The 13166-nt window shown below is 39.9% G+C and overlaps 1 non-coding gene across 1 annotated transcript; it reads left to right on the top strand.

Moving 5' to 3' along the window:
* The first annotated feature begins 541 nt into the window (after nt 1-541).
* On the top strand, nt 542-648 carry LOC128061046 (U6 spliceosomal RNA). The gene has a single exon (XR_008200667.1). It is a non-coding gene; the product is annotated as a U6 spliceosomal RNA (small nuclear RNA).
* The last annotated feature ends 12518 nt before the right edge of the window (nt 649-13166 follow it).

The following is a 13166-nucleotide window of genomic DNA, read 5'->3' as shown; positions in this document are numbered from 1 at the left end:
TCCCTGGTGGTCCTGCCGTTAAGAATCTGCCTACCACTTCAGGGGACACAGATTTGATCTCTGGTCCAGGAAGACCCCACATGTTGTGGGCAACTAAGCCCATGCACCACAACTACTGAGCCATCTCTCCAGAGCCTGTGAGCCACAACTACTGAGCCAGAGTGCCCTAGAGCCCGTTCTGTGCAACGAGAAGCCACCACAACAAGCAGCCCAAGCACCGCAGCTAGAGAGTAGCCCCCGCTCACGGCAACTGGAGAAAGCCCATGCAGCAATGAAGACCCAAGGCAGTCAAAAATAATTAATTAATTACAAAAACTCACTTCTCATCCTGGTTATTTACTTGTGGCCAAGCCACATGGCCTGTGGCATCTTAGTTCTCCAACCAGGAATTGAACCCTGGCCCTCCGCAGTGAAAGGGCAAGGTGTCAGCCATTGGACTGCCAGGGAATTCCCAAGAATATACTAAAAATTACTGAATTGTATGCTTTAAGGAAAAATTTTTCTGTACGTGAATTATATCTTAATAAAAAAGAATACTTTGGTGCTCGCTTCAGCAGCACATATACTAAAATTGGAACGATACAGAGAAGATTAGCATGGCCCCTGCGCAAGGATGACACGCAAATTCGTGAAGCGTTCCATATTTTTTCAAAAAACCTCGAATTGCCAAAGCAATCTTGAGAAAGAAGAATGGAACTGGAGGAATCAACTTGCCTGACTTCAGGCTCTACTACAAAGCCACAGTCATCAAAACAGTATGGTACTGGCACAAAGACAGACATATAGATCAATGGAACAAAATAGAAAGCCTAGAGATAAATCCACACACATATGGACACCTTATCTTTGACAAAGGAGGCAAGAATATACAATGGAGTAAAGACAATCTCTTTAACAAGTGGTGCTGGGAAAACTGGTTAACCACTTGTAAAAGAATGAAACTAGATCACTTTCTAACACCGCACACAAAAATAAATTCAAAATGGATTAAAGATCTAAATGTAAGACCAGAAACTATAAGACTCCTAGAGGAGAACATAGGCAAAACACTCTCTGACATAAATCACAGCAGGATCCTCTATGATCCACCTCCCAGAATTCTGGAAATAAAAGCAAAAATAAACAAATGGGATCTAATTAAAATTAAAAGCTTCTGCACAACAAAGGAAAATATAAGCAAGGTGAAAAGACAGCCTTCTGAATGGGAGAAAATAATAGCAAATGAAGCAACTGACAAACAACTAATCTCAAAAATATACAAGCAACTTATGCAGCTCAATTCCAGAAAAATAAACGACCCAATCAAAAAATGGGCCAAAGAACTAAATAGACATTTCTCCAAAGAAGACATATGGATGGCTAACAAACACATGAAAAGATGCTCAACATCACTCATTATTAGAGAAATGCAAATCAAAACCACAATGAGGTACCACTTCACACCAGTCAGAATGGCTGCGATCCAAAAATCTGCAAGCAATAAATGCTGGAGAGGGTGTGGAGAAAAGGGAACCCTCCTACACTGTTGGTGGGAATGCAAACTAGTACAGCCACTATGGAGAACAGTGTGGAGATTCCTTAAAAAATTGCAAATAGAACTCCCTTATGACCCAGCAATCCCACTGCTGGGCATACACACCGAGGAAACCAGAATTGAAAGAGACACATGTACCCCAATGTTCATTGCAGCACTGTTTATAATAGCCAGGACATGGAAACAACCTAGATGTCCATCAGCAGATGAATGGATAAGAAAGCTGTGGTACATATACACAATGGAGTATTACTGAGCCGTTAAAAAGAATTCATTTGAATCAGTTCTGATGAGACAGATGAAACTGGAGCCGATTATACAGAGTGAAGTAAGCCAGAAAGAAAAACACCAATACAGTATACTAACACATATATATGGATTTTAGAAAGATGGCAATGACGACCCTGTATACAAGATAGCAAAAAAGACACAGATGTGTGTAACGGACTTTTGGACTCAGAGGGAGAGGGAGAGGGTGGGATAATTTGGGAGAATGGCATTCTAACATGTATACTATCATGTAAGAATCGAATCGCCAGTCTATGTCTGACGCAGGATACAGCATGCTTGGGGCTGGTGCATGGGGATGACCCAGAGAGATGTTATGGGGAGGGAGGTGGGAGGGGGGTTCATGTTTGGGAACGCATGTAAGAATTAAAGATTTTAAAATTAAAAAAAATAAAAAATAAAAAGAACAGGAAGAAAAAAGAATACTTTGCAAGACTCATCTTAAAATCATTTCATCATTGCATAGTGAAAACTTCGCAGTACATGTACTCAATATAAGTGATATATGTGAGAGATGACCTTAAGACATATTTATTTATTGCAAGAGGAGAAGGGGATGGCAGAGGATGAGATGGTTGAATGGAATCACCAATTTAATGGACATGAATTTGAGCTCATAAGATAGTGAGACAGTGAAGGACAGGGAAGCCTGGCGTGCTGCACTCCATGGGGTCACAAAGAGTCAGATATGACTGAACAACTGAGCAGCAACAAATTTATTGCCATATTTTGATCACCTTTATTTTGTTACATAATATTTCTAATATGGGGAATTCCCTAGCAGTCCAGTGGTTAGGACTTTGAGCTTCCACAGCAAGAAGCCTGAGTTTAATCCCTTGTCAGGGAACTAAGAACCTGGGAGCCACAAGGTGCAGCCAAGAAAATTTTTAAAAAGATTTCTAATACAAAGAGCTTGGTAATTATTAGTGTAGCATATATCTTCAAGGATACATCTGTGTTACTGTCAACGATATTTCTTGTCATATATTAACTCACTCAGTGCTAGATACTTACTATTTGAACAAATTATTGTTCAAGAGTTTGTCCAGTTGTGGGTAGTATTGAATTAGGGCCTTGGTTTTACAGTTCAGACAGTGAGCTTTGCAATATTATGCAGCAGCTTGGACAGGAGGGAGCTTGGGAGAGAATGGACACACGTATATGCATGGTTGAGCCCCTTGGCTGTTCACCTGGAACTATCACAACATTGGTGACCGGCTATCCTCCAAAATAAAATAAAAAGTTTTAAAAAGACAATAAGCTTTGAAGTCACAAGACTTGCATTTAAATACGAGCTCCACCATTTAACTTTGAGTTATTTACTTGATTTCTCTAGTTTCCTTGCCTACAAAACAGGAAAATAGTATCTGCTTCATAGCTCAGTTACAAAGGTTAAGTGAGATATTAAGTGTGACAAAGATTAAGCATTATTAAAGTATATGTTTATTAAGCTTTATAGTATATACTTACTGAATCTCATTCTTCTTTATGTTGTTATAATATGTGCCCAAGTCATTTAAAGGGCCAAGGATGAATGTTCCAAGTATCCAGAACAGATAATTGGTACTTCTACTACTAGTTAATAATAAATCTTAGCTTATCTTCATCTTACTTTTTATTGCTGTTTATATCTCAAAAGCAGAACACCTAACACACAGTGGGTGCTTAATAAACTAGGTAATGGATTGTAAATATTGTTTTCCAGTTAATCAAAAAAGTTGTTTATGATGAATGGGATTTTTGTATGCCCGCTAAGTTAATCATCTATTTTAATAAAACAAATACACACACAGCACTTAGGGCATGGACCTTAACAGCATACATAGCTAGATAAACAATGAGTTAGGGATGACAGTTAGGTTGTGACTTCAAAGTTCAGGACAAGCAGTTCAAAATCCAGTGACAAAATCTTTCTTTTATTTAAGGAACTGAATACAATGTAGCTAGTAAATCACTTTCCTATAGTCTTAATATGTAATAAAAAACTAACCATGCCAACATGTGTATTTGGAGTAATGCTTAATTCACAGTTGAAGGAAGATTTTTATATTCTCTGATTTGAAAAAATACAAACCCCTTTTCTATTAAGATTAATATTTATAAATATTGCATGTAATGAGAAAAAATGGAGCACAAAAAAGGATTAATGTACAACAAAGATAAAAGAAAAATATATTTCCTACTATTTCATGCATATACCTTCAAAAAACCCTAATCTAAATTTAAAAAGTTATTTGTATTATACATACATTATATATACTTTATATTTTAAAATTATATGACAAGTTTGTCTGTTTTTGTTTTTTATTTTTGGCCACACAGCATAGCATGCAAGATCTTACTTCCTGGACCAGGGATCAAACCTCATTCCACAGGAGTGAAAGCAGAGTCCTAATCACTAGACTGCTAGGGGATTCCTATTTAATTTTTTTTTTTTTATCAAATGCAAACATTATACAAAGACTCTTCTGGACCATGGCATTTTTGCACAAAAACATCTTTTTAAAAATTTGAGCAGCTGGAAGTTCCATGATAGTAAGAGGAGCTTCATTGACCCACTCACCAGCGAAACTGGTGAAAATTATTTTTAAAAACCCAACCACCTCAAGCCTCTAGGAACAGTGCAAAGCACAAACAACAAAAGAAGAAACATCTATTCAAGAAAATGTATGAAAACTGAATAAGAAAAACAAGAATCTGTGGTATTGAACCAAGACCATTCCCTCTGTCCCAACTCAGCAAGGCAGAGACAGTGCTCCCAAAGCTACAGGGCTCCCTATCCCTCGAGCTTCCAGTAGGAGGGTTTTCTAGGTGGAGCAAAACATCGTTTCTTATCCTGCCCCCAACTACCTCTTTTATTTTTATTTGCTTTTGTCTGCACTAAGTCTTCGGAGAAGGCAACGGCACCCCACTCCAGTACTTTTGCCTGGAAAGTCCCATGGACGGAGGAGCCTGGTAGGCTGCAGTCCATGGGGTTGCTAGAGTTGGACACAACTGAGCGACTTCACTTTCACTTTTCCCTTTCATGCATTGGAGAAGGAAATGGCAACCCACTCCAGTGTTCTTGCCTGGACAATCCCAGGGACGGGGGAGCCTGGTGGGCTGCTGTCTGTGGGGTCGCACAGAGTTGGACACGACTGAAGCAACTTAGCAGCAGCAGGAGCACTAAGTCTTCATTGCTGCCTGTGGGCTTTTTCTAATTGAAACAAGTGGGGGCTACTCTTCGTAGTGGGATGCAGTTTTCTCATTTTAGTGGCTTCTCTTGTTATGGAGCATGGGCTCCAGGGCACATGGGCTCAGTAGTTGTGGCTCACAGGCCTAGTTGCCCCGAGGAATGTGGAATCTTCCCAGATTAGGGATCAAATCCATGTCCCCTGTGTTCGCAGGCAGAATTCTTAACCCTTGGACCAGCAGGGAAGTCCCTAATTACCTCTTTCGAGGCTAAGTCCTTGTTGAATGTGGTTGAGGGATGGGGACTCCATTCTGCCCAATTCCCACTCATGGAATGTAGGTTCTACCTTGAGTGTGACATTCAGACAACACTGAAATGCTGAGCATCCTTGCCCTGTTTTATAAAGCAGTAGTTCCATGCCAGGAGAGGCAAGCCCAGTGGACACCATGCAGCTGCCCTCCACACCCCTACCCAGCTCCTAGCATGAGGGTGTTATTTAAAGAGCAGCTTGCCATCATGCCCCACCCATTTTCAGATACCTGGCTCAGAGACAGTGTCTGGCAGTAGAAGCAGGTCATAAAAAAATAATTACTAAAGGAACCGACTTTATTAGCAGCAGACCATGGAGAAGACCAAGTCTAAGAGTATTCACAGGGACAATGCAGGTTGTGGTGAAAACCATTTGGAAGGAGATTCAAGACACATGCTAAACTACAGGCTGGTGAATTTTCAGAAGAGAACCAGAAAGAAGACAGCAGGAGGGGGACTTCCCTGGCGGTTCAGGAGCTAAGACTCAGTGCTTCCCCTGCAGGAGGTGTGGGTTCAATCCCCGGTTGGGGAACTAGAATCTCATGTGCCATGGGGTACTGCTAAAACAAAGCAACCAAAAAAAAAAAAGGCAGGAGGAATCCTCCTGGAGTCAGAACAAATATCAAACACTGACCTCAGAAACTATCCCTTCAAATGAGCCTTGACTGGAGTAACTTGAACAGCAATTTATGCCCAGTCATAAATTAACAAGAGAACCATCTGCTGGAAATTAGTGAAGTGCAACGCCTGGGTGTGTCCAAGAAAAGACAGGGAGACGACTCTATCAAAACCACTGTTATCTCAGCATGACTGTGGGCATACCCCAAACCACTTCCTGAGGAGCAACCTGAGAGCTGACGGCATATTATACGGTAAAAGACTGGGTGCTTCCCCTAAGATCAGAGAAAAGACAAGAAGTCTGCCTTTCAACATCGTATTAGGTGTTCTAAGGGAGCAACAGTATGAAGGAAGAAGTAAAACTGTCTGTGAATGATATGATCTTTTATATAGAAAATCTTAAGAAATCCATTAAAAAATGATAAGAATAAGTAAGTTTTCAGGTTACAGGGCATAAACACAACACACAAAATTTTTTTTCCAAGTTATCTATTTTTTCTTGAATGAGCTCATAGTTTCTATTCAAGGAATTTGTCCAGTTTATCTAATTTGTTGACATAAAGTTATTCATGATCATTTCCTTACTCTCTTTTTAACATCTATAGGATCCCATTGGGCGTCCCTGGTGGGTAAGACGGTAAAGCGTCTGCCTGCAATGTGGGAGACCTGGGTTCAATTCCTGGGTCGGGAAGATCCCCTGGAGAAGGAAATGGTAATCCACTCCAGCACTCTTGCCTGGAAAATCCCATGGGCGGAGGAGCCACAAAGAGTCGGACACGACTGAGCGACTTCACTTCACTTCACTGTAGTGTTGCCTTCACTCTCATTTCCATTATTGGTAATAGCTCTCTTTGTCCTCTGATTATTCCAGCATGAGGTTCATGAATTTCATTTTTCAAATAACTCAGTTTTGGTTTCCTTGATTTATTATTTATTTTCTATTTCATAATTTCTGCTCCTTTTTTTCTGTTTACTTTGTGATTGATTTGCTCCTCTTTTTCTAATCTCTTAATTAGAAGGAAGGAGGTTTAGATCATCAATTTTAGAGTTTTCCTAGTTTTACCTGCTATAAATTTTCCTGGAAGCACTGCATTAGCTACATTCAACATATTTTGATGTTATCTTTGTAATTTAGTTGAAAATATTTTCTTTTGTCACTTCTTTGACTAGGGGTTATTTAAAAGTATTTGTTTAGCTTATAAATGTATGGAATTTTCCAGATATTTTTCTGATATTATTTTTTAACTTCATTGTGGTCAGAGAATGAACATATCAATTACCATTGTTTTCTATATGTCCCATTTGTTCTTTGTACTTTCTCTGTCTCCCTTCCTTTGTTGGTTTATTAAGTATATATGTATGTGTATGTGATTTCTTTAGGATTTATAATGTACATCCTTAGCTTATCACAGCCTATCTTCAAATGATATTATATCACTTCAGGTATAGTATAAGAACTTTCCAACAGCATACTTAATTTTCCCATTCTCCCCAGGCTTTGGGCTATTGTTACCACATATTTTTACTTCTATATATGTTATAAAATGCCATAATATATTGTAGTGATTTTGTTTTCAATAATTTTCCTTTAAAGTGACTTTAAAATAATAAAATCTCCTGTTCTTTCCCCCCTGCCACATGCCACCACTTCCAGTGTTCTTCCATCCTTTGTGTCGTTCCAGATTTCTATCTTCAGCCTTTAACTTTTCCTGTAGGGATGATTTTCTGCTGTTGAATTTTTAAGTTTTGTATGTTCTAAAAATGTTTTTACCTTTATTTTTGAAGGATGTTTTCCCTAGGTATAGGATTGTACATTGACAGTACTTTCAGTACTTTAGAAATATTCCAGTTTTCTGACTTCACTGTTTCTGACAAAATTTTTGCTGTCATATCAATCTTTCTCTTCTGTAATGTGTCTTTTCCCTCTGGCTGCTTTTAAGATGGTCTATATATCATATCAATGGAGAAGGAAATGGCAACGCACTCCAGGATTCTTGCCTGGAGAATCCTGTGGACAGAGGAGCCTGGTTGGTTGCTGTCCATGCAGTCGCAGTCGGACACAACTGAAACGACTTAGCATGCATGCATGCATTGGAGAAGGAAATGGCAACCCACTCCAGTATTCTTGCCTGGAGAATCCCAGGGATGGAGGAGCCTGGTGGGCTGCCGTCTATGGGGTCGCACAGAGTCAGACACGACTGAAGCGACTTAGCAGCACCAGTAGCAGCATATATCACTGGCTTTAAGAAATTTGATCATGATGTGCTTTAATGTGAGGTTTCTACATTTTTTTTTAATACTGGGCTTTTTTTTTTTTTTGCCATGCAGTGCTGCATGCAGCATCTTATTTCCCTGACCAGGGATTGAACTTGCCCTCCTTAGAGTGGAAGCATGGTGTCTTAACCACTGGTCCACCAGGAAAGTCCCTTGGGCTTGTGAGTGTGTGTGTGCTAAGTCGCTTCAGTCATGTCTGACCCCTTTGCAACCCCATGGACTGAAGCCCTCCAGGCTCCTCTGTCCAAGGGATTTTCCAGGCAAGAATACTGGAGTGGGTTGCCATGCTCTCTTCCAGGGGCTCTTCCCAACCCAGGAATCAAACCCTTGTCTCCTATGTCTCCTGCATTAGCAGGTAGGTTCTTAACCACTAGCACCACCTGGGTTTGTAATTTTTATTAAATTGTGGAAAACTTTAGCCATTACTTATTTTTTTGTTTCCCTCTTTCTCTCTTTTTTGCCCATTTTAGGTTGCTTTCTCTCCTCTGGTATATTCTCCTCTGTAAATTCTAGTTGCCTAGGTCTCCCCAGCATCTGAAGTTTATATCTTTAATTTAGTGTGACCTACAGGCTCTGGGTTCACTGTTCCTGTAGTGTCCTAAAAACTTTCCAGGTAGTAAGCTAGGACGATTAGAGGGCTCAACTTGCTTTTTCCCCTTCCCTGAGGATTACTACACTGTGCTGCTCTTTTTTTTAATGTTTGAAAACCATTTTCATAATTTTATCCTCCTTTATAAGGCAGAGTTATATCTGGTCCCCGTTACTCCATCCTGTCTGAAAGTGGAGTTTGCCAGTAAAGTGTTGGCCTTTATCCTAACCACAGTGAACATCACCGAAGGATTTCCACAGGGGAGACATATAACTACTTTGTGGAGAATGGATGGAAGGAAAGCAAGATGGGAAGGAGGCGTGGAAACAGCAGTTCACAGATTACTGTAGTAGTCCTGACAGTTGATGGTGGTTTGGAGCCATAAAATGACAGTGGAAGAAGAGAACTGGAGAAAGGTAACGTTTATTTAGGAGTGGACAGGATATTATTGCCTGTGTGAAGTTCAAAGAATATGACTCAAGTGGCGCAAGTCTTTGATCTCTGTGCTAAGGGAGTTCCATTGTGAACCTCCGAAGATCCTACAACAGAAGAGAAGGGTGTATACAAACTGTGTCCTTGCTTCCTAATAGAGCAGAGACAAGTTGAAGACAATCAGTGATGACTATTTGCAGAGCCAGCTTCCATCGTTTCATTGATACATCAGTGGTTGTTATGGACTCAGTCTATCTGTCCCTCCAAATTCATATGTGGAAGCTTTAACCCTCAATGTGGTAGGATTTGGAGATGGAGCCTTTGAGAGGTAATTAATGTTCAGTGAGGTCATAAGTGAGGGGCACTCATGTTGGTTTCCAGGCCTGAATAAAAGACCATCACGATGCCTCAAATGGCTCTCACTGCCATCTGAGAACACAGTGAGAAGGCAGGCAGAGAGCCCTCACGGGCAACGGACTCTGCTGGACCTTGATCTGAGAGTTCTGGGAAAAAATAAGTTTCTGTTGTTTAAGCCACACAGTCGATGGTATTTTGTGACAGCAGGCCAAGAATAATGCACTGGCGCTCAGCCTGCAGTCAGTGACTTCTCATCTTTCTCATTTGGATGGCAGCAAGTTCATGAGCCGTGGTGGCTGTCGCTAAGTCATGTCTGACTCTTGCGACCTCATGGACTGTAGTCTGCCAGGCTCCTTTGTCCATGGGATTTCCCACGCAAGAATGCTGGAGTGGGTTGCCATTCTGTTCTCCAGTGGATCTTCCCAACCCAGGGATTGAACCTGTCTGTGTCTCCTGCCGTGGTAGGGAGATTCTTTTACCACTGAACCACCAGGCAAGCCCTCACAAGCAGAACAGGGATACTTTAAAAAAAAAAAAAGAAAAGGCAAATATTTGCTTTACAATGCTTCATGAATGGTGCTTTAATACATAATCTTTTTGATAGCTAATTATTTGCAAACTCCTTTGGTAATGTTAATGTATTTGCATTAGTGTTGGCTATGAAAAACCTCACCTTCCTGACTTCTACTCTAGTCAAATAACATCATCTGATAATGAGCTCAATGAACTGGCACTGCAAAGAATTTCTGCTGATTGGCTCATTAACGGTTTTTTCAGTCATTGGTAAAGAGTCTGTGTAAACAAGGCTAATTTAAAAAATTCATTCTGAACCCAGGTTCTTTCTGTTTTGTTGCTAGTGTTTTAAATTTCTTTTGCTTCACTGCTTAAAGACAGCTACTCTCTGATGATAGCCCATTTCCTTTCATAGAGTAAATGAAGTTAGATACAAGAATTAAAAGAATGGACTCTGGTCTGTTGAGAAGCACCGAGTGAGAGCTCAGTGACATGTAAACGATGTGTTCTATATGAGATGTTTTCTTTTAAAGATAAAGAAAACAGAATGGATCACTGACAATATAGCATTTTGAACTACTTAGAAGTCAACTTGAAAACACATTAAACTGATTCCAAAAAAATCCTCATTTATACAGTCACCCATCTACTCAACACATACCTATTAAGTGCCTAATGTGGGAAAGTCTCTGTGCTATTGAAGATATCAAGATGAAGACTGTGGATACAGATCTTAAGTACTTCACAACTGACAGGTGACATCAGACATGATTCTACGTAATATTACGCTGGTGTCACAAGATGAATGAAGTGCTGCCAGGTGTGTGTGTGTATAAGATAAGCTACTTAATGACTGTTATGAAGTCTTGCTGGTAAAAGATAGTAAATAATGGAGCAAGGCCATTCTCACTATTCTGCTGTCTCTCTGTTTTGGTGCTGCCAAACTCAACCACTTTGCATTCCTTCAAACATTAGTCTGTGTGTGTGTGTTAGTTGCTCAGTCAGGTCCGACTCTTTGTGACCTATGAACTGTAGCCCACCAAGCTCTTTGGTCCATGGAATTCTCCAGGCAAGAATAGTGGAATGGGTTGCCATTTCCCTCTCCCGGGGATCTTCCTGACCCAGGGATCGAACCTGGGTCCAGTCTCTCTATCCAGAATCAAAGAACAGTAACAACTTTAGAAGACTTCCTTATCTTACTTTCAGGATGAGGAAACATCCAGATTAGGCTTCACCTGACACGCCTGAGGACAGAGCTAGTTTAGTGGCAGAACTGAAACAAAATCATTCTCCTGAATACAAACTATTATGCCTTCTTCAGCCAGCTCCATTTAAAAGTCCTCCCAAACTCTGAGGCTCCAGTTAATCATTATTGCATCCATGAAGCCTCCCCAAGTAATGAACCTTCCTTCCAAGGGGTGTTTGCTCACAGTGAGTATATCTCACAGAAATATTCATTTATTATTAGCAGGACTTTGTTCCCTACTCTGTCTTGGAGAGTCTCAAGCCCAAAAGTCAGGAACATGAAGTCCTCATCCTTGGACTCACTCTGCATGAGGGCAAAATCAGGAGAATTACGGCTGCTGCATTTCATTTTTTCATAAAATACCAGCAATTTTCCTATTATACCAATGCTTAGCACTGTATTTTCTTCTGATGTTGTAATTGCTATTGCTTATTAAGGTCATGAATACCTTTCTTGCACAAATTTGTATAATTTGTTTTTACTTTTTTAATGTTCCCTGTAATCCTCCTTTCATGTATCTATTTATTCATCAAATATTAATTAGACCAAATATTGCACTAGATGCTAGGAAGGCAGTGGTGAAGACAACACACGTGGCCCTATTATCAGATGACGGGAACAGGCACCCACAACTCAGTATGGTAGATCCTACATTAGAGGAGTCACAGGGCATAGAATCTGGTTTGGAGCGTTAGAACCTAGTCTGAATACAATTCTCCAAAGAAGACATACAGATGGTGAAAAGATGCTCACTATCACTTATTATTAGAGAAATGCAAATCAAAGGTATCACCTCATACTAGTCAGAATGGCCATCAAAAAAAACCCTACAAACAATAAATGCTGGAGAGGGTGTAGAGAAAGGGGAACCCTCTTACACTATTGGTGGGAATGTAAACTGGTACAGCCACTATGAATAATAATTTGGAGATTCCTTAAAAAACTAAAAATAGAGCTAACATATGATCCAGCAAACCCACTCCTGGGCATATATTTGGAGAAAACCATAATTTGAAGATACACACACCCCAGTGTTAATTGCAGCACTGTTTACAATAGCCAGAACATGAATGCAACCTAAATGTCCATCAACAGAGGAATGGATAAAGATATCATACATATATACAATGGAATATTACTTAGCCATAAAAATAATAAAACCATGTCATTTGCAGGAACATGGATGCACCCAGACAATGTCATACTGAATGAAGTCAGACAAAGACAAATATCATATGACACTGCTTGTATGTGGAATCTTAAAAAAAGCTATAAATGAACTTATCTACAAAACAGAGTAATGGATGTAGAAAATAAATTTATGTTTACTGGGGAGGGTAAAGGTGTAGGAGGGATAAATGGGGAGACTGGGATTGACACACAGACATTACTATATATAAAATAAGTAACTAGTAAGGACCTGTTTATAGCAAACGGAACTCTATTCAACACTCTGTAATGGCCTATATGGGAAAGGAATCTAAAAAAGTATATGTGCATATATATATATATATGTATGTATGTATAGGAGATGGGCACAATAAGGGACAGAAATGGTATGAACCTAACAGAAGCAGAAGACATTAAGAAAAGGTGGCAAGATTACACAGAAGAACTATACAAAAAAGATCTTCATGGCCTAGACAACTACAATGGTGTGATCACTCACCTAAAGCCAGACATCCTGGAATGTGAAGTCAAGTGGGCTTTAGGAAACATCACTATGAACAAAGCTAGTGGAGGTGATGGAATTCCAGTGGAGCTATTTCAAATCCTAAAAAGATGATGCTGTTAAAATGCTGTACTCAATATGCCAGCAAATTTGGAAAACTCA

Source organism: Budorcas taxicolor, chromosome 15, assembly GCF_023091745.1.
Source record: "Budorcas taxicolor isolate Tak-1 chromosome 15, Takin1.1, whole genome shotgun sequence".
NCBI classification, from domain to species: domain Eukaryota; kingdom Metazoa; phylum Chordata; class Mammalia; order Artiodactyla; family Bovidae; genus Budorcas; species Budorcas taxicolor.
Note: the sequence above shows the minus strand (reverse complement) of the source record. Positions and strands in the feature narration are given on the sequence as shown.